The sequence below is a fragment of the Amblyomma mixtum genome, chromosome 7 (genome assembly GCF_055824585.1).
Source record: "Amblyomma mixtum isolate Tamu chromosome 7, ASM5582458v1, whole genome shotgun sequence".
Taxonomy (NCBI): domain Eukaryota; kingdom Metazoa; phylum Arthropoda; class Arachnida; order Ixodida; family Ixodidae; genus Amblyomma; species Amblyomma mixtum.
Window position 1 is genome coordinate 34,819,628 of NC_143018.1, and position 19,981 is coordinate 34,839,608.

Below are 19,981 nucleotides of genomic sequence, written 5' to 3' on the forward strand. Positions count from 1 at the left end.
ATTTAGCTAGCTACCTTAAGAACAACACTCTAGACGTGACCGGCACAAACGAACTGCGCTTCACTCGTTTAAAAAAATAAGTCCTTGAATGCGAAAAGCCCGTCTCTCCAGCACCGGTTCTTTTCTTTTCTGTGTCGAGAGGACCCGACGCTAAACTCGCGTTCCAAATGACCGCCTCGGGGCCCGAAGCGTAAAGAATTCACGAGGCCTACACGAGAAGAGATGTGCTCGAAAGTGGCGCTTCCTCCTTAAGTGCCGGAAAATGCGCCGCACATTGACCGGAAAAAAAAAAAATTCTTTTGCTCTAGCTACATCGAAAAAAAAAAACTGCTCTGTTTTTATTTCCACGTCTCGCTTCCCCGTTTAGAAGTTACTTTTTAGACTCTCAACTAAGCTCGCCTCTTTTCTGAAAAGGACGTTTTACAGTCGCGGCGTCACAACGCTTTTTTTTTAAACGTCAACGCGAAGTTCCCGAGAAACACTTTCCATAGCTCCTGCTTTGAAAGGATCGCGTCTGATGGAATCTCTCATCGTGACACAGTGAAAACAAAAGTTGAACAAAAAGACATCCGTGGGCGAAAGCGCAAGTGCTGAACTTGATTAAGAGCGAGGCAACAGAAGCGAGACATGTTTTGCCAGGAAGCATGACGTCATAACAGCTAGGACGTCCCTTTATTGTTATTATTACAATAATATGGAAAAAAATTCAGGAGGGGCACTTTGCTGACCTAAAGTGCGGTGAGGCAAAAGCTTTTAGCGCGGTGTTGCTGCTTGTGTCACTGATGTGTGGTTAAGATGTTAATTAAGCACACAATTGTTTGTTAATCTTAAATGCTGGAGACACTGGAGGGCGTTTGGGAGGCATCCGTCTGATTCGACCCCTTTCTGCAAACACTCTCCAGCGTCCTAGACAAGCAGAACTACATATGCGTTGGCAGGAAGTAGCGTAGCCATTAGCACGCTCGGCTGCGGGACGGAAGGATGGTGGTTCGAATTCCATCGTGCACAAAGATTTTTTTTTTTTCTGGTCTGACTAGAAAAAGCGTGACACCTCTGCTGACAACCTTCTGTCGACAACGAAGAGGCATTAAAAGCTTCGCCTTAATACCAGCAAGAACTCGCTCTCACACATCGCCGTATAAGGCTGGAAATCTCCCACAGGCAGTCAATAAGGCTGGCTGTCCATAGAATATTAGTGCGCTTCCAATGAAAGTCAACATGTGCTCAGCGGGCACCCATGAAAATTTTTAAGGCGAAAGCCTTTAACGGCTCACACTGTCGGCCAAAATTCTGTCACACTATAGCTGTCAAACTGATGACGTCATCGGTGGTGTGGTATGTCGTAGCCATGAATACTCATGTCTTGGTCATTAAGCACACTGCGTAGTCATTAGTCACTGGTTAATATTTAGTCATTAATTAATATTAATTAGTAATTAGCAATTGGTCACTAATTAAGTATAACGTCATCCAGTGGTGACGTCACCAGCGTCACTGACGACGTCACTGAGTTAGAGTCGCTTCTCCTTACTGCGCATGCGCTTGCCGCTAGATGGTGCCACCAATACGCGCCACTGCATTTAAGTGGTGCGGAAAAGGCTTTCGCCTCTACGCACTTTAAACAGTCAAAGTGCCCCCTCAAATTTTTCTGCGGATTCGATCCCTGTGTGATCCAGCTTTTTACCCAGAGTGAGATAATCACCGCACATTTCCTTTCCTTTACTCACAACTATCTCCAACCCTTTTCACACCCTTCCCAGAGCTGCTCATTGGAAGCTCCGCGACTTCGCCGTCTGCTCTCTCATCCCAGCATTCAGTCTTTTCCCTCGTACTTACTGGCTAAGCAATAAACGGGTGCCTTAGGATCCAAGGGTGTGCAGGAAAATGCTACGCCATTTATAAAAAAAAAACATGCAGTTAACGCTAAACCACTCCCATCCACGGCCACACACGCAGTGAGTTCCAAAAGAAAATCAAGTCAAGCACTGCGAATTATCCAGAAAGCAGTTGACACTCCGAAGCCCTTTGATTGTGTACAAGCACTAACAAGGCGCTAAATTACAGCCGCTGCAAGCTATCAAAGAATGCTCATACACTATTCGCGCAAAAGCAATTTCTTCGTGGCGTTGTGAGGCCGCAAACCACACGGGGACAATGCTGCCGTGTTAAGTATGCTCTTTTACGTTTACCCATTGTTCTGCTCGGCACGAGCGTGTACAGTAGCTCAATCAGCATTCAAGTTCCTCCCCTAATCACTAAAGTGACACGTCCACAACAGAACCCGTCTCGTACTTGACACCGTTAGCTATTACGTAGTTCCCACTCTATCAAGTTGCGGTCAGTTACCCAAATTAACCTCTCAAAAAAATTGTGCCGCAAGAATCCGTTCTCGGCGTTCTCTCGGCAACAGCGTTCTCGGCATACCCTACCCACCCCTCGGGGGTTGCATCATCGCTCTTTTATTTCACTGCGATGCACTAATAGGCTCATTTCTCGAAATCTCGGCCTCGGCGCGTGAGAGCAAACAGTGAAGCCACCAACCTCCATAAGGCTTCCAGCCAGCACAAGCCCAAGAGAGAAGCCAACCGCCCAACCACCCACGTACCCGCCTCCATCCTAAACAAGGCCTTCAGCCAAATTCTGCCCTCACGGAGCCCATAAAAGAAGCCCGCCGGCAACCCACACACCCACCTCCCCTTCCAAAAGGCATCCACTGTCAGAAGCGCATATCGCTGGAGCATACCATCCATCCGACTGCACTCCAAAAGGCCTCGCTCTATCCGTCAGATGCCCATAAGAGGAGCCCACCGCGTACATGCACACCCACCTTCACCCACCAGAAGCCCATAAGAGGAGTCCGCTATCTGCATGTACACCCACCAACACCCACCAGGAGCCCAAAAGAGGAGTCCGCCATCTACATGCACACCCACCAGAAGCCCATAAGAGGAGTCCGCCATATGCATGTACACCCACCAACACCCACCAGAAGCCCATAAGAGGAGTCCGCTATCTGCATGTACACCTACCAACACCCACCAGAAGTCCATAAGAGGAGTCCGCCATCTACATGCACACCCACCAGAAGCCCATAAGAGGAGTCCGCCATCTACATGCACACCCACCAACACCCACCAGAAGTCCTTAAGAGGAGTCTGCCATCTACATGCACACCCACCAGAAGCCCATAAGAGGAGTCCGCCATCTACATGCACACCCGCCAACACCCACCAGAAGCCCATAAGAGGAGTCCGCCATCTACATGTACACCCACCAACACCCACCAGAAGCCCATAAAAGGAGTCCGCCATCTACATGAACGCCCACCAACACCCACCAGAAGTCCATAAGAGGAGTCCGTCATTACATGTACACCCACCAACACCCATCAGAACCCAAAAGAGGAGCCCGCCATCTACATGTACACCCACCAAGACTCACCAGAAGCCCATAACAGGAGTCGCCATCTACATGTACACCCACCAACACCCACCAGAAGCCCATAAGAGGAGTCCGCCATCTACATGTACACCCACCAACACCCACCAGAAGCCCATAAGAGGAGTCCGCCATCTACATGTACACCCACCAACACCCACCAGAAGCCCATAAGAGGAGTCCGCCATCTACATGTACACCCACCAACACCCACCAGAAGCCCACAAGAGGAGTCCGCCATCTACATGTACACCCACCAACACCCACCAGAAGCCCATAAGAGGAGTCCGCCATCTACATGTACACCCACCAACACCCACCAGAAGCCCATAAGAGGAGTCCGCCATCTACATGTACACCCACCAACACCCACCAGAAGCCCATTAAGAGGAGTCCGCCATCTACATGCCCACCCACCAAGACTCACCAGAAGCCCATTAAGAGGAGTCCACCATCTATACGCACGCCTACTAACACCAACTAGAAGCCCATTAAGATGAGTCCACCATCTACATGTACGCCTACCAACACCCACCAGAAACCCATAATAGGAGTCCGCCATCTACATGCACACCCACCAACACCCACCAGAAGCCCACGCAGCAGCGGAATGAAAAATTGAAGGCGAAACCAAATCTAAAGACGCAAAGGGAAGGAGACCAATATAAGCGAAAGTCTAGTGCTATCGCAGCATCGCCGCACCAGTTCGCATGATCATCCGTAATTTCTTTTTTTCGTAAAACTTAGAAGAGCGCAGACTAGATATAGACTTGAAGGAACATTCTCAACTTGTTTGGAAAAGCAGGTATGGGAACAAGGAAAAAAGATTTTATAAAAATGGCGCGTGTCACGATACCGCTTTGTAAACTGGCAGCAAGCTTCGCTGCACGCTTTCACTTCAAGGCCTGCAGAATGCAGCTAGATACGAGTTCATATATGCGAAAACAAGGAAGAAACAAAAAAAAACGAAAGAAATAGAAAGAAAAAGAATAAGCAAAAACCAAGCCCGTGCCAGTATATTCTAGCTCGCAGTGTCGGAAAAGAAAGTCCTCCCAGGAACTAAATCCGGCGTGACGCGCGAGAGCCCGAAACAAGATTACTAATAAATGAATTACGCTCGCGAGGGGTTCCACGCAACAAAGGGATTAGAGTCAAAAAACCGGCGCGAGTTGCAACAGAGCCGTCGCTTCGGGGGAAGCAGATAAAATACCTCGCGGCGTCGTAACGCAATGACTTTCACTTTAAGGCTTAAAAAAATAATCAAATGCCGCATACGCTTGGACCACATGCGCCATGCATGTAGTACGGGCAAAAGCAGTAAGCTTTACGAGGCTCCAGACGGGCGATAGATTAATAAAGAACAGTGGCGAAATGAAGGGGAAAAAAGAACGGGGAGAGGGGGGAGGGGGGCTTCCGGATGAACGGTTTATATACGAGTATCATTAGCGCGAAACAATGCTGGAAATGCATAGGAAAAAGATACCACTTTATTTTCCTGCTATGCGCGTTACTCCATTGATTAAACTCGCTTTGCTTCAGCGAGGGATCACGGGAATGATAATGAAGTTGCAGACTTTGGATAAGCGTAAATTGTAATAAGAAAAGGGATTCATTTGCACACAGTAAAAGTAAAAACAGCAAGGAAGTAACGAGGCGTGCGGGAGAAAACCCAATCCCTGTCTCGGATTAGTGGCAGAAACAGAAAGGTGCCCTTCATAATCAAGCCCCGGCAGGCGGGTACGCGGGATTTCAGATTCTGGACCCCCCCCCCCCCCCCCCCGATATGCATAATCCTTCTTCAAGCAAAACACTGGGAAGGAAGGGGAGGGGGTTGTCACAAACAGCGACGTAATAACCACACTGCATTCCCGTCAAGCTGCTGCTTTCAGAACGCGTGCATAATTCCACCTAGCCTTGCGCGAAAACTTTAAACGAAACGAACGAGCCACGCCAGGCATGCAAGCGTCCCAGCGTCCAATCAGTGCTTCCGTTTCAAAGCAGCTTTCGTTTCCTCTCTTTCCACGTGCCTGCATGTCAATAGCATTGGGGACGTCAGTCCGGTGTCGCCAATTAATTTTACGCATGCACAGAGGAAATATCCTCGTTGTTTAGGAAGCTTACGGTCCCTGTGCGCAACAGCCATACCGCTGTAAGCCTTATCGTGCTTCCGTCCTCTTCGAAACTAGAAACGAGAGCTCAGCAATAGTAATTAAACTCCTCGTCTAGTTCATAAAGGGGGAAAGAAAAGCCAGCTTCATGAAACTTACCCGGCGCGAGACGGCCGTGTGATTGGCGCAGCGCTGACCAATCAAAGCAGCCGAAGCGACGGCTGCTCAACTACGAAACCCAACGTGAAGGGATCCGGACAGTCGCAAGGGGGGCTTGTGCAAGTGTGATTTTGTCACGATTACTTTTGATGTACGGGAATCCCTTACGCGGCCAGTGTTCTGCTAAATGTGACCTTGTCACGCTTACTTTTGATGTACGGGAACCCCTTGCGCGGCCAGTATTCTGCTAAATGTGATTTTGTCAGGTTGATGTTCGGGAACATTTTGCGCGGTTGTTAGTATTCTGCTAACAAAGGGTGCAGTTAGAGCTTCCCGAGAGTGTATACCGCGAGTGCATCTTCAGGAATGGAGACAAAAATGGACGCTGCGTGTACGCTGAAGGATGTTATGCATGTAACTGCGTTGTCCCTGCGCATCCTGTAGTCGGCCATTGCATAGCGTTCCTGCTAAATAGCAGGGCACAGGGAATCACGTCACAAACAGACCGTCGTGCCGTCAATTAACGGTGCCGAAGGATACCGCAAATGTTACGCGCGGTTGCGACTGTTGGAACAACAGTTACGTAACGAAAACATGGAGCTGATAAAAGAGCCTTTAAGCCACCGAAATCAACTTCCTCAAGCGAGAAGTCGACGCTGACAGTATACAGCGATGACCGTTATGTCCCGTTCATTTGGAAGCGCTCTGCTGCCAGCCATAAGGCCGTTCAAGAAAAAATTCAGGGGGGCGCTTTGTTTACCTAAAGTGCGGTGAGGTGAAAGCATTTAGCGCGGTGTTGCTGCTTGTGTCACTGATGTGTGGTTAAGATGTTAATTAAGTACACAATTATTTGTGATTCTTAAATGCTGGAGACACTGGAGGGCGTTTGGGAGGCATCCGTCTGATTCGATGCCTTTCTGCAAACACTCTCCAGCGTCCCAGACAAGGAGAACTACATATGCGCTGGAAGGAAGTACCGTAGCCGTTAGCATGCTCGGCTGCGGAACGGAAGGATGGTGGTTGGAATCCCATCGTACACAATTTTTTTTTTTCTGGTCTGACTAGAAAAAGCGTGACCACTCTGCTGACAACCTTCTGTCGACAACGGTGAGGCATTAAAGGCTTTCGCCTTAATAGCAGTATTACAGCTTGGCCGGCAGCACGGTAATGTGTGCATTCGGGATACCATTATAAACGCACAATTATTAAAACATCTGCTAGCTTTCAGCACGCAGAATGTCAAACGAGGTTCACTGAAAGCCCATAGCAAGCTGGCGTGTAAATCAAAGTAAACTGCTGTAATTAACACGACAAAAGCAGCTCTCCGAAACGGCCCATCATCGCCCAAGGCCAGTAGCTTTACGCATAGTGGCTATACAGATGCTGCCAACAGAAAAACACGGTTTTGAAGAACGGAAAAGCGTAATAACTGTCTCGCTTCTCAATGGACACCTCAGCCGTGCCGTAAGGAACGGGAGAAATGAAGGGAGTGAAAGAACAAAATTACAAACGACCATGAGTGCCACTGAAGCGCAAGAGTATGCGTTGGCATTAGTGTTCCCTCTGGACGGAGCCTCCTACGCTACTGGCGGCATCAGACCGTGCAAGCGGGTGGCGCGCTCCAGTACTTCAATCAACACGTGACACGCCCTACCCCCACTACCCTCTCCCCCACGAGCCACCGGTCACTTCTCATCCTCTCTTCAGCTTCCCTCTCCTTCCTCTTCCCTGAGCACACGGGTTTACCCCTCTTCACTATGCCCTCCTCCCCCCATCGCCCTCCACCCAGTGTTCGTCTTCACTGACCCACCTTCCATGCTCCAACCTCGCTCCCCTTCCCCGCCTACCAGCCGAGCCTTCGGACGGACGGACAGTTTCTTCCCAACATGCGGGTCCTAATGCTAACGCATTACACGACAGAAATAGGACCCGCAGATTAGAGGACTCCGGGTTAACTTAGACCACCCGGGGTCCTTCAACATGCGCTGACATCGCACAGAACACAGGCGCTTTTTGCCAAACTCCTCAACAGGGACAATCACGAGGAGGCTATGAGCAAAGGAAAGGCACAGTAACTTTATCTCACACAGTGCACATCTCACTCGCAGCGCAAGGAAAGTACGAAGAAGGCAGACAGACCCGTCGCTGTGGTTCAGTGGTCAGAGCGCTCGGCGAATGAACTGGAGTACCCCAGTTGGAACCCGGCTGCGGAGCTCGCGTTTCGATGGTTTGGTTTGGTTTTGTTTGGTTTATGGAGTTTAACGTCCCAAAGCGACTCAGGCTATGAGGGACGCCGTAGTGAAGGGCTCCGGAAATTTCGACCACCTGGGTTTCTTTAACGCGCACTGACATCGCACAGTACACGGGCCTCTAGAATTTCGCCTCCATAGAAATTCAACCGGCGCGGCCGGGAGCGAACCCGCAAAACGCAAAAGGCGCCAGTGTGCTGTGCGACGTCAGTGCACGCTAAAGATACCCAAGCGGTTGAAATTACTCCGGAGCCTGTGCTGTCCGGCTCGGACCTCGACTATCAGAGGAACCTGGTCATCATGCCCCAGCAGCAGCAGCAGCCTACAATGGAGTCTTGGACGGGGGGCACCCCTCACGCTCCGTCATCTAAAATATTCGTACAAATAAAGTTATTGCCACCGCCACCATACACTACGGCACCCCTTTCTCTCTTCTTTCCCTCCCACCTTCCTCCCTTCCCTTACGGCGCGGTTGAGGTGTCCAGCGACAAGTGAGACAGTTACTGCGCCATTTCCTTTCCTCAAAAACAACAAATTTTAACGTACAGACAAAGGAAAGCGCGCCACCAACTTGAACGGTCGTATGCTACCTCGATTGCTCCGCATCAAGTTTAAATCATGGGTGGAAACCAGACTGCTATACAAGGCGGCTGGCTTTGAGCTCAAAATAGGCGACCCGACATTGCGCGCCCTCTGGACCGCGCCGGTAATAGATTAGGTCATTCGTTCGAACGTGACCTCACTATACAGACGCAATAAACGCGCCAACTCGGAATATTTGCGGCGTCTGCTAAGTGTTACACGGCGGCGGCCAGCGTTAAGCTCTGCAGACGATAGCCACACGTCTCGGCGAGCCTGGTTTTCCTTTTTCGCTTTATTTTTTGTTTCGCTCTTCCCACGATCGACGATCGGTTACCGAGCGCTATTGTTGCAGGGGCCGGCGCGGGGGTCCCGCTTCGGTCGTAAAGCCATTCATTCGCCAGACAGCGCCGCAGCGGAAAGACGGAATAAAAGGGCCAGAAAGAACGAAGAGAAAAATCACCGAGAAAGTAGGCTTAGAGCGCGGCAGTGAGAGGGGGGCGGCAGATTGGCTAATGGAGCCCATAGGAACCGTGAACGCACGCAGAGGCATAGAAAAAGGGAGGGGGGGGGGGGGGGGGGGGCACGATCCGCGAGGACGACCCCCAGCGCCCCCTATTCCGCCGATTTGGGGCCAGTCGGGGTCGACCTTTCGATGGCCGCAGCGAGGCCTTTTTTCCTCTCGCTCTGACTCCTTTGTCTTCTCTCTTTTTTTCTTTCCAGCGGCCGCGACGATTCAGCGCATCAAGGCCCCATATACACCGTGTATATATATAGATAGGCGGTTGTTTCGCAAGGTTATCCCCCCATCAACAAAGTCGGCACGCATGCCACAGCAGCGGGTTGTGCAAGTTTTAAACGCGTACGTGAGAGAAAAAAACAAGGTTTCCCCAAAATTGCGACCATCACGGGCAGACACTTTTCAGGCCCTTCATGCACTGAAGCCGCGCAACCAAAAGCGCTACGGACAGCGGCTACAAGTCATTAATATTGTGCAGCGAGGTCAGACCTGAAGCGTGGATCTAACCGCGTTTATGAGTCACGCAGCTCCGTTAGAACGTATCAACCCTAACTAAAAAGTTCCATTCAAGCGGGGCGCTTGAATAGTCGGACACAACTCAAGAACGCAACGGGTTTTCCCCGTCGAAGGACCCACTTCCAGTCAATGGCGTCGCGGCCCTCGCAGCCTGAGTCGCTTTGGGACGTTAAACCCCATTAAACATAAACCACGAACGAGTCGAATACAACTCAAGAACCCATGCAGGTTTCCCCCGTCAAAGATCCCTTCCAGACAATGGCGTCGGTCGATTTTCATGATCCTGCTAGTGTGACAATACAGGGAGCAGCGCCACAATGGAAAGGGGTCTGTCCGCGACCATAGAAGGACTTTTTTTCATCTATTCCTCCCTACTTTGTCACACTAACAGGGTCATGAGAACGGCCGACGCCACTGGCTGGAAGGAGGTCCTCTGACAGTAAAAAGCCGCTGCTATCTTAAGTTGTATCTGACTATAGAATTAAGGAACTGTATACAGATGTCATACGATAAACGAAAATATATAAAAATTCATATGCTTTTCACATGCTTCCATATGGCTTCCGTATTCTCTCCGTATAGTTTTCACATCATTTTACATTATACGTATTACGTCATGCGGAGTTCGCATAAATTTATCTTTATAGGTATGCTTTTCCGCATAGTCCACATTTAACACATTGTTTCCACACGAGCCATGCGGAAAACACAGGAAGTTATAGAATTCGTCACATCGAACGTATCACGGGGAAACGGCGCAATCGCACAGCGCTATGCTCAACTAAGAAAGGGTGCACAAGAGCAACGGGCGCATCCGCGTTGGCTCAATGTGCCATAATGTCACACTGTCATAATGAAGTAATAAATCGTCATATAATACCACTCCACCTTAGGTGACTCCGGATAAAGCGCACACTTGCGCGAAGCTGCTCTTACTCAATGAAGCGGTTTGCATAAATGCAATGTACGTGATATCCTCCGCGATACCAGGATATCTATCTTTCTCTTCCCTGACTTAACGCATGCTCCGAAATCTAACAGCATGTAGAGGCGTGCAATGCGAGCCGTTTTAGGTTTGAAAACACCTGGATGAGTGAGTCATCGAGAAACAACTGACGCGTCAGTCGTTGGCGCTAACGCTTTTGGAGAAGACAGGTGCCGCATTAGTATTTAAAAATGGCGTTCGCCCGAACTGCATCTTTCTCACCTGGCGCAAATGACGTAACTCATAAACGTGACATGATGACCCAGAAAAGCAAGAGTCTGTCTTCGAATGGAACTCGTCCTTTTTCCCCAGTAAGCAGCCAGATTTTCTATGACTGCAAGCATGCACTTTGTTTTTAAGCGTCAGAACATATACGTACCGACACGTCGCACTAGAAAGGCAAAAATAAATAATGTGTATGTCCAATGACCCGAATAAGAAATCTCAATTAGAAAGCCTAGAGAATAGAACAAGCATTAAACGATGCGCGACACCGTTTGCTGCGCAATTTCCTATGCGCAGGCGCTGTCGTAATGGAAGCCTGTGGTGTACTAATACCAAACCGTGACTTGGAGGAATTTTAGGAGCACCCGTGAACAAATTCTGGAGCACTCCGGAGCAGCTGCATTCCATTTTGGAGCAGTCTGCATAGCAGGTATGCTCCAATTCGAAACGTGACTCGGGAAGCAAATATTGAAACAGGTAATTACCCTGAGAAGGAAATGAACCCCGGTAAACACCTAAATACCTCTAAGAAATCCACTGCCGAGGATAACTTGCAAACATCGTTTTCGAAGCCCTTTGTGTACATTTTTATCTTTCGAATTCTGGTGATGACTGCAATTCTGAGGATTGCCTGATTACCTGTAACCCTTTTGTTCCCATTTGAACCATATTCTCAGCCAGCATTCACGCATGTCAGGGGCGTCAAAGCACGTACCAGCCAGTGAGTATAGTGGGGTATAGTAAGACAGTTATGATGAGTTAGGACTGACAAAACACCCAACACTGTAAAAACCCGTAGCGTTCCCGGGTGCCGTACTGTCCTTGATGCTACGTTGTAGTGAGCTGGTCGCACTGTCATCATCATCCTGACTACTCCAACTGCAGGGCAAAGGCCTCTCCCATGTCTCTCCAATTAACCCTGTCCTTTGCCAGTTGCGGTCACCGTATCCCTGCAAACTTCTTAATCTCATCCACCCGCCTAACTTTCAGCCGCCTCCTGCTACGGTTGCCTTCTCTTGGAATCCACTCCGTTGCCCTTAAGGACTAGCAGTTGTCTTGCCTTCGCATTACATGCCCCGCCCAAGCCCATTTCTTCCTCTTGATTTCGACTAGGATGTAATTAAATCGTATTTGTTCCCTCAGCCGCTCTGCCCGCTTCCGGTCTCTTAACGTTACGCCTATCATTTTTCTTTCCACAGCTCGCTCCCTTGCCCTTAACTTAAGCTTAACCTTTCAAGCTAAGCCCACCCAATGCTGTGTATACGCATTCCACATAATGTCGTTATAAATTCTGCGAGCGACTCTATGAATTGTGCACAAGGTATTCCAGATATCAAAACCTCGAGGAAGAAAAAAATAAAAAAAAAAGAACGTGACCCTCGTTTTTTTTTCTTCTTGGCACCGAGAAGTGCGTACTGGTATCTTGTCGCCGCTTCCACAACAGGTCGATCGGACTAGGACTGAGAGGGGGAGATATACGACTTGTTTTCGCGACCCCGACGCGGTCTTCTTTTCTTCATACTCACTATCTCTCCGGTGCTGATGATATACGCGCAACCTCAGCACGCCCGAGCGCATACATGTCCCGCGGGCAGCTTCCCCGGGAAACTCGCATTTTTGATGTGCCAACGATATATCTAAGATTTATATGCGAGCATGCGGCCATTCTATAGTTTCTGTTCTTCCCGTACGCTCGTTCCTAGCAGGAACATTCACAGAACATTCGCTCGCATCAGGAAATCAACTGTGAGAGTCACAAGTATCGCGCGTCATATGGAGTCTAACGCCGCGAAGCACAACGCCCGGTCAAAAGAGAAAAACGACATAAACTTGCCCAGAGCACAAATTTTTTGTCATTTCGTCGTAACGACATGTTTTTCTGTAGTACTATGGCACTTTTCTGCAGTTTTTCCGCTACGACAACGGACAGCAAAGTAAGACAGAGAATTCTATTGCTACAAATATTTCTTGTTACTACAAGTTAACAGCCAAAAATACTATAAAAATCTGTTGTGACTACAGAAATTTTCTAATGTGCTTTTCGACATGGCGTAGTTGTGTGTAAGAGACGCCTTCACAGAGTCTTGAACATAACCCTTCACCACCTTCGGCTCTTTTTTAACGTGCACATGACGTCGCACAGCGCACGGGAGTTTTCGCATTTAGAGACCAATGAAATGGTTTCGGTTTATTAAAGTTTAACGTCCCAAAGCGACTGAGGCTATGAGAGACGCCGTAGTGAAGGGCTCCGGAAATTTCGACCACCTGGGGTTCTTTAACGTTTACTGACATCGCACAGTACACGGGCCCCTAGAATTTCGCCTCCATCGAAATTCGACCGCCGCGGCCGGGATTGAACCCGCGTCTTTCGGGTCAGCAGCCGAGCACCATAACCACTGAGCCACCGCGGCGAACTGAGACCAGTGAAATCCGACCGCGGCAGGCATTCGATCTCGCGACCTCGGACTCGGCAGTTGAATGCCGCCGTAAACACCGGAGCAGGTGACGCAAGGATCGAACTGTTTTTGTTTTCCTTCCCATCATCGCGTGTTTCGTACTCAGCCACATCACCCATCACTCTGCACCTGCGGCCAGTCTGTGGTACAGCGAAAGCGAGAATACACACCCATTTTTCTCACAACGCGACATACGTGTGCGCGTTACTGAAGGTTTGCTTTCGTCTTGTATACCGAACTAATTCTTTAATAGCAGAGACACTAGGGTGATAACTGTTAAAGAACTGACCGGGTGTACGCGTGTAATCCGCTCGCTATGAGGCCTACATACGGACGGCAATTAGAGAGGAATGGACATCACTGACGCCGTCATAAAATGTCAACTGACATGCAAGTGAAAGGCAATAACTCTTCAGTTGGGTCGATTCAACTGCAGGTGAAATTACGAAATCGGCGGTGATGGGGTGGTCAAAGCTGGCGATGGATGGATGGAAAACTTTATTAAGCAAGTGAGTTTGGACCGTACAAGGTCTCAGGGCCATCGCACAGCCCTCACATTACGCGCATGTGTCCAGGCCACGTAGGGCCATGGCACTGGCACCCCGGTTCACACAGCGAAGTTGCGCGTCCGGGTCCTACGACGCAAGGAGGGCCTCCCATTCCTCCCATGAAGCTGGCGATTGACAAGGCAAATCGGAGATCAGTGAGAGACCTTTGCCTGCTCAAACCTCAATAAAATTTATACGCATATTCAACAGACCGTTTACATTCACGATAAACTTTCAATACACTTTCAACAGACCGTTTACAGTAGTTTTAATGCCCATTGAAACTGTGCCAGAGTAGGGAAGGACGTAACCTAGATCGGAGATCAATGTGAAAGGCCTTTCTCTGTCCGATCCTCGAGTATATTCCAACCGACATTCAATAGACCGTTTGCGGTGAGTCTATTTAACCTGTGTTAACACTGTGTAAGGATAAGGGAGGACGTAACCTAGCTGGTGAGGACACATCCTGCACTACAATACGCTGCGCCACAAATTCTGGCCACTTGGCACGGGACAGATTTCGAGTGAACTACCGCAGACGCGCCGGCTGCTGCCTTCATGTATACGCCGACGTAACAACGTCACAACCTCGAACTCAGTGGAAGAGTACAGAGTGATGCGCAATGTCTGTGACGTCACATGCCGCGGCGCATATCCGGGGCCGGGTTGGACGACACCCCGTTAAACGCCTCAACGACTTGCCTTGACGACAGGAGAAAGCCCCCGGGGGATTTTAACGGCAATGATTTACGGCCGGCCAACCGTGAACCGGCGAGAGTCACGCATGCCCTGCCGCAGCCTCGACTGGGTGCGCGCTTGCCGACACAGATTTGGAGTCGGCATTCAATCGACGGCGACTGCACGTAGGCCACATGAAGGGCTGTAGACAGCTTGTAGAAAAGTTATAGAAAGTAGATAAAAGGCCCTATACAGGTTGTAGACTAGACAGGCTATAGGTAGCCTCCGGACAGGTCATAAAAACCCTAGAGGCAGATTTTACAGGCATTACAGGAAGCTACAGAGAGGTTACAAGCAGATAAACGAGAAGTTGTAGACATGCTGCAGAAAGGCTGTACATAGCTTGTAGAAAAGGTATAGAAAGTTGATAAAGGGCCCTATACAGGTTGTAGACAGGCTATGGGCAGGCTCCAGACAGGTCCTAGAAACCCTACAGGCAGGTTGCGCAGTCCTTACAGGAAGCTACAAAGAGGTTAAAAACAGATCATCAAGAAGTTATTGAGAGGCTGTTGACAGGTTATTGAAAGGCTACAGGCGGATTTTAGACAACTTTACAGAGAAGCTACGGAGAGATTAGAAACAGATCATAGAAAAGCTATATACAGGCTAGAGAGATGCTGTAGGCTGGTAACAGAGAGGGTATAGGCAGGTTTTGGACAGCTTATAGAAAACCTAGAGAGAGGGTAAAAATAAGTCATGGAACGATAGCAGACAGGCTGTACAGGTAGGATGCAGAGAGGTCGTAGAAAAGATACACGCACGTCATAGGGAAGCTCGAAGCAAGTTATAAAAGCGTAGTTGAAACGCTATAAACACGCAGTGAACGGGTTAGAGAAAGGTTGTGAGCCCGTTATGGAGAGGTTGTAATCAGGCTATGGAGAGGCTGCAGAAGACTATATACAGGCTGTACAGAGGTGATATAGAAGTTATGCATGGTATAGCGACGTTCATATAGACGGTATCTGTTCAATACAGAGGTAGAAGACAGGATACAGACAGTCCATCCTTAGCGACCACTTTTAGGCACAGAAATGCTCGATGGAATTGAGCTGCATAACCCCTGAAAGCCCGGTTCTAACAGAGTTTTCCGTAATATGTTCCGTACTTTCCTACGGCCCGCTGAGAAGGATTGAACGCTAAAGAAATAAATATTTTGATTCAACTGAAACAACTAATTTAGGCAACGGCTGGAAAAACTGCCCACAAATGAAATAAACAAGGCAGATAGAGACTTTCGTTGCTGCGTCCTGCAGGCGACTGGCATCCGCAGGGATACGTCGAAACGTCGGTATCTGTCCTTCTTGGAATGAAAGTTCGCTCGCTTGCAGGAGCTCAGAGCTGCTCGGAAGGGAAGCAATGTCTCAGGCTGTAAACGATAATGGCCATGGACATCGCCAGCTTTGCGTAGCTTATGATGTTTAGCTAACAGATGTCTACTCCTTTCTACAAAGGCTCGCCTAACACGCAGCTTCTCAAACATAGCTCTTTTTCAAGCATATACAAAGGAGCGAAGACAAACTCAACACACTCTCCTTCTTGTAGCGCTCTGTCTTGTTGGTCTCTTCCTCGTGCCTTCTCTTTTTGCGCGGTCCCAAGATGCATTCAACACACTGTTGCGTATGCACTTGCCTCAAGCATTCGAGCACGAACGAATTGATTTTGCATGAGACCCGAAGCAGGTGTTAGTGTTCGATCGAAATCAAATCAATCATATTAAAGCCTGTTTTTGTAAGAGGGAAATACGGAGTTCATTCCCTCTTCCTCCGCCTCACCAAGGCCCACAGAGAGGCTTTGGGCGTCTTTAAAGCGGAAACCTGACTATTTACCTTCAATTTACAACAAAAAAAAAACGAGGAAAGATTAACATCCAGTACTGTGTTCGCCTCACTTTTTACCTGTCATCCCTTGCATGTCTCGGTGCACTGATGTAGCGCAGCGGTGGCCTTGTCGTTTGAGCATCCGCCTCGCATGCGGGGGTGCCGGGTTCGATCCCCAGTGCCGCCGGGTACTCACCGGTGATGCAATGGGTACAAGCTTTCCCCCTGCCTGCCACTCGGCTTCTTTAGAGTCCATTGCTTGGGAAACGGGTCTTTGACCCCACCTAGAGTAGAAGAAACAACCTTGCGCCATGGCACTCTTTGGCCACAGATGCCCTTGCGCCATAAAAATTCATCATCATCATCACCGATGCACTGACAGAATTCAAAAAATTCAAACCCGTATAGCCCAGCAAAGTACAACTCCAAACAATATCCGCTTTCCGCTGACGTTGTGGAACCCCCCCCCCCCCCCCTTCGTGTTCGACGCGGCCTACTATCATCATCATGCGTCAATCAAGACAGCACCGGCTGGGCAAGGAGGGAAGTTTCCCCTCATGGGGTAAGCGGAAGCAGCGACGGGAGCGCCACCTCGGAGGCTACGCGGAGCTCCGCGGAGCCGGTGAGAGTCTCTTCGGGACCCTCTCCCCTCCCTACATCCCCCTACCCCTTCCCCTGGTCCCCAAGAGTGATGCTACCAACTGGCCAACATACGTCGGGACCAGTACCCCCTCCCAAGAATACCCCAAAGTAATAATCAATAATCAATCTCTTCGGGATCCGGCCAGCGTCGCGAACGGTTGCAGCCGCACGCTCTCGTCACCTTCCGCGGCAGGCGCACGGAGATCTGTTGAGCCTTGCCGCTGGACTTCTGGTTCCAGGCAGCGAAGCGAGCGCGCTCTCGTCACCTCCCCCAGCAAATGCTCGGGGATGGCTTTGTCCCAAAGAATGCGGCGCGCACGGGAAAGCTCGGCCGCCACTGTCGGCGCGTACAAACGTTCGCCGCCGATACGCCCCCAAAGTCGCGCCCCTGCCCCAGCCGGTCAGTCGGAAGCCCTACTTACGTAGCCTTCTATTTCCGAGGAATGCCTCGTCGATGTTCTCTAGCTAGCTGGTCCGCTCTGTGTATTCATTACAAGTGTAATAAATAACATATAAGTGTTAACGCTTTGTTGTCCGTCCCTTTGTTTCCTCGAGCACGAACGCCTCCGCGGTTAGCGAGCGGGAACGCTGCATCCGCGGAGTGGATGTGCGGGGCGGAAGACTTGACCCCCATATTTCCACAACGTTCAATGAATTCAGCAAAGGGAGATATGAAAGCTTGATGCCAGCAATGAATACCGAAGGCCAACGGGAGATTTAGTAATGCGCGTCCTCTTCTCGCATGGTTTCCCCTTGAATGCACTGGACCGGACGCCAGGACATCGGATTGCAAGATCAGATGACGTCAGAGGTCGTGATTGTAGACAAACGTTACTCCCAACTTCTGTCCTCATAAGCACAGCGGCAGCAAACATACGCTGAAGAAAAAGGCACGACCGAAAACGGCTGACTTCGCGGCCGAGCACAGCTAAGTGAAAATTGAGCGCTTAACTATTTCGCGTACAAAGTTACACATGTAGCATCGAATATGAGCCCGTACTAAGGCGGTTTCCGCCACCGACGCGTGGTATGGCTCGCTGACAGCTGCCAGCGAGTGGATGTTTCAGTTCCGATCGACTACACTATTTCACTATTTCCACCACAGTAGATAACGAAAATAGTTGCAGTTCTCAGCGGTCGGCGAAGTTTCAAAAGCACAGTCGACTAAGCAGCGACTAGCTCAGCTGCTGATAATTTTTTTCACGACAACCACGAATGTAGGCTGTACGAAATCCGAAATCCGAACGAAACGGACAGCGTAGAAGACTCTCTCTTCACGTCATCTGGCCACTAAAGTGAATTTAGATATTTTTTTTTCTTCTGGGTCGCGAAGAGACGGGGAACAGAAGTCATTAAAATTCAGGAGATTGAAGGATAGTTCGAAACCCTCATTCCAAATTTTTGGGAGAAAAAAAAATAAAAAGTGTTCGTTTCTACATCCTCAACCTCATGCAGAACAAAATTTAGTAGCTTCTTAAATCGCTTCTCCTCATACTTTCGTTTTCACGTTTGTTTTGCCTGCACTCTTTCGCGTATACCAAGCTCACCTGCTCATCGTCTACGGCATCCCTCGACCTATTCCACCTGTGGGAGACAAAATAAACGAACCACCGCGAATCCAGTGGTCGCGCTCAGTTACGACTCGGTAAAGGCCAACAAAATCTCGCCGGTTCATCGCGATCGAAACAGAACCACACGACAAAACCCATACAGGTCTGCTATGAAGCGGAGTCTTTTACACGTACAGACCTTAGCTGCTGCCCTGAAAGCGCTTTCGTTCGACAAGCTAAGGATCCGACGTGATATGTGTCACGCACGAACTCGGACGCTATACAGCCCACGAAAATTTTCAAAGTGAGATATTGAAAAAAAAATATACACACAATAAAACGTAAATTCAAGTGCAAAAGTGACACGCCAAAAGATCCTGAGACGGGCAGAAATAAACGATCAACACAACGCGGAAAGGTGTTGTGGAAATTTAAGTTTCAATTGCGGGGTTTAACATACAAAAACCAACATCCCGAGGAAGAGTGTTGCGGTGATATAAACTGTAAATTACGGGGTTCAACGTCCCGAAGCGACCCATCAACTATAAAGAGCGCCGTAGTGGAGGGCTCCGGAATATTTTAGACAACCCGGGGCTCTGACGTCACCCAACACACGGGCGCTTTCTCGCACCCGGTACATCGAAATACGGCCGCCGTGGAGTGATCAGCAGCCGAACGCCAAAGCCAATGAGCCACCGCAGCTGGTCGCCTTATGGTAATCTGTAAGGGGTATAAGGTTCTTGCTGCAGGTGCACCATCATACGATAGCCAGGAGCACTTGGCTGGGTCAGCCCACGCAAGTTTCATCACTCAGAACGTCGCCTGGTATACTAATGAGCAGAGGAAAAAAAACGCCCAAAACGCTTGATGCGCTTATGAAATACACCTCTGATGAAACTAGTGTTCTACATGTATCCGTCTACGCGCACTGCATCAGCGTAACGCTGGAGCCTCCAACGCTGAGTGTAGAGTTTCAGTGTCGCAAGAACCTCTACACATTTTTTTTTTTTCGAGAATTATTTGCTTCACGAAATCCTTCCAAGGAAACCACAGAACAGTAAAATTGGAACATGGCGATGTCTGTAGAAAAAAGACGGATAAGATCTTGCGCAACATCCGCTTATATAGATCCGTAACATGTCGCCACAACGCGAAATCTTTCCCGGATGCAAGGTACAGAAATGTGCTTGCATCGTTATTCCCCGTGAGCAAATGGTGCAAAAACCAAGCGGTACTGGGAATTGTAGCAATGGTTGGCCTTAAAAAAAATGGAATAAAAGAGGACAATTTGCCAGTACAAGAGCCTAGAGTACCAGAAGGTCCGAATCTTTCGCGGAAACCGGTCATAATCGCAGAGTGGGATCCGCGCACCCCGAATAAACGCCAGGGCCTGCACAGAATGCTCAGAATGTGGAGCGTGAGCCGAAAGACCTCCATTAGAACTTTTTTTT

At 49.3% G+C, this 19,981-nt stretch overlaps 1 protein-coding gene across 7 annotated transcripts in view; it reads right to left on the reverse strand.

Moving 5' to 3' along the window:
* The window catches only part of LOC149335624 (uncharacterized), a 366,902-nt gene that overhangs the window by 245,580 nt on the left and 101,341 nt on the right, over positions 1-19,981 (reverse strand). For 2 of the 7 annotated variants that reach the window (XM_089552215.1, XM_089552209.1), the window contains exon 3: positions 18,528-18,564. The exons of the other annotated variants lie outside the window; for them this stretch is intronic. The gene's annotated coding sequence lies outside the window, so the exon portion shown is untranslated. The remainder of the gene's footprint in view (positions 1-18,527; positions 18,565-19,981) is intronic. 7 annotated transcript variants of the gene reach the window in all.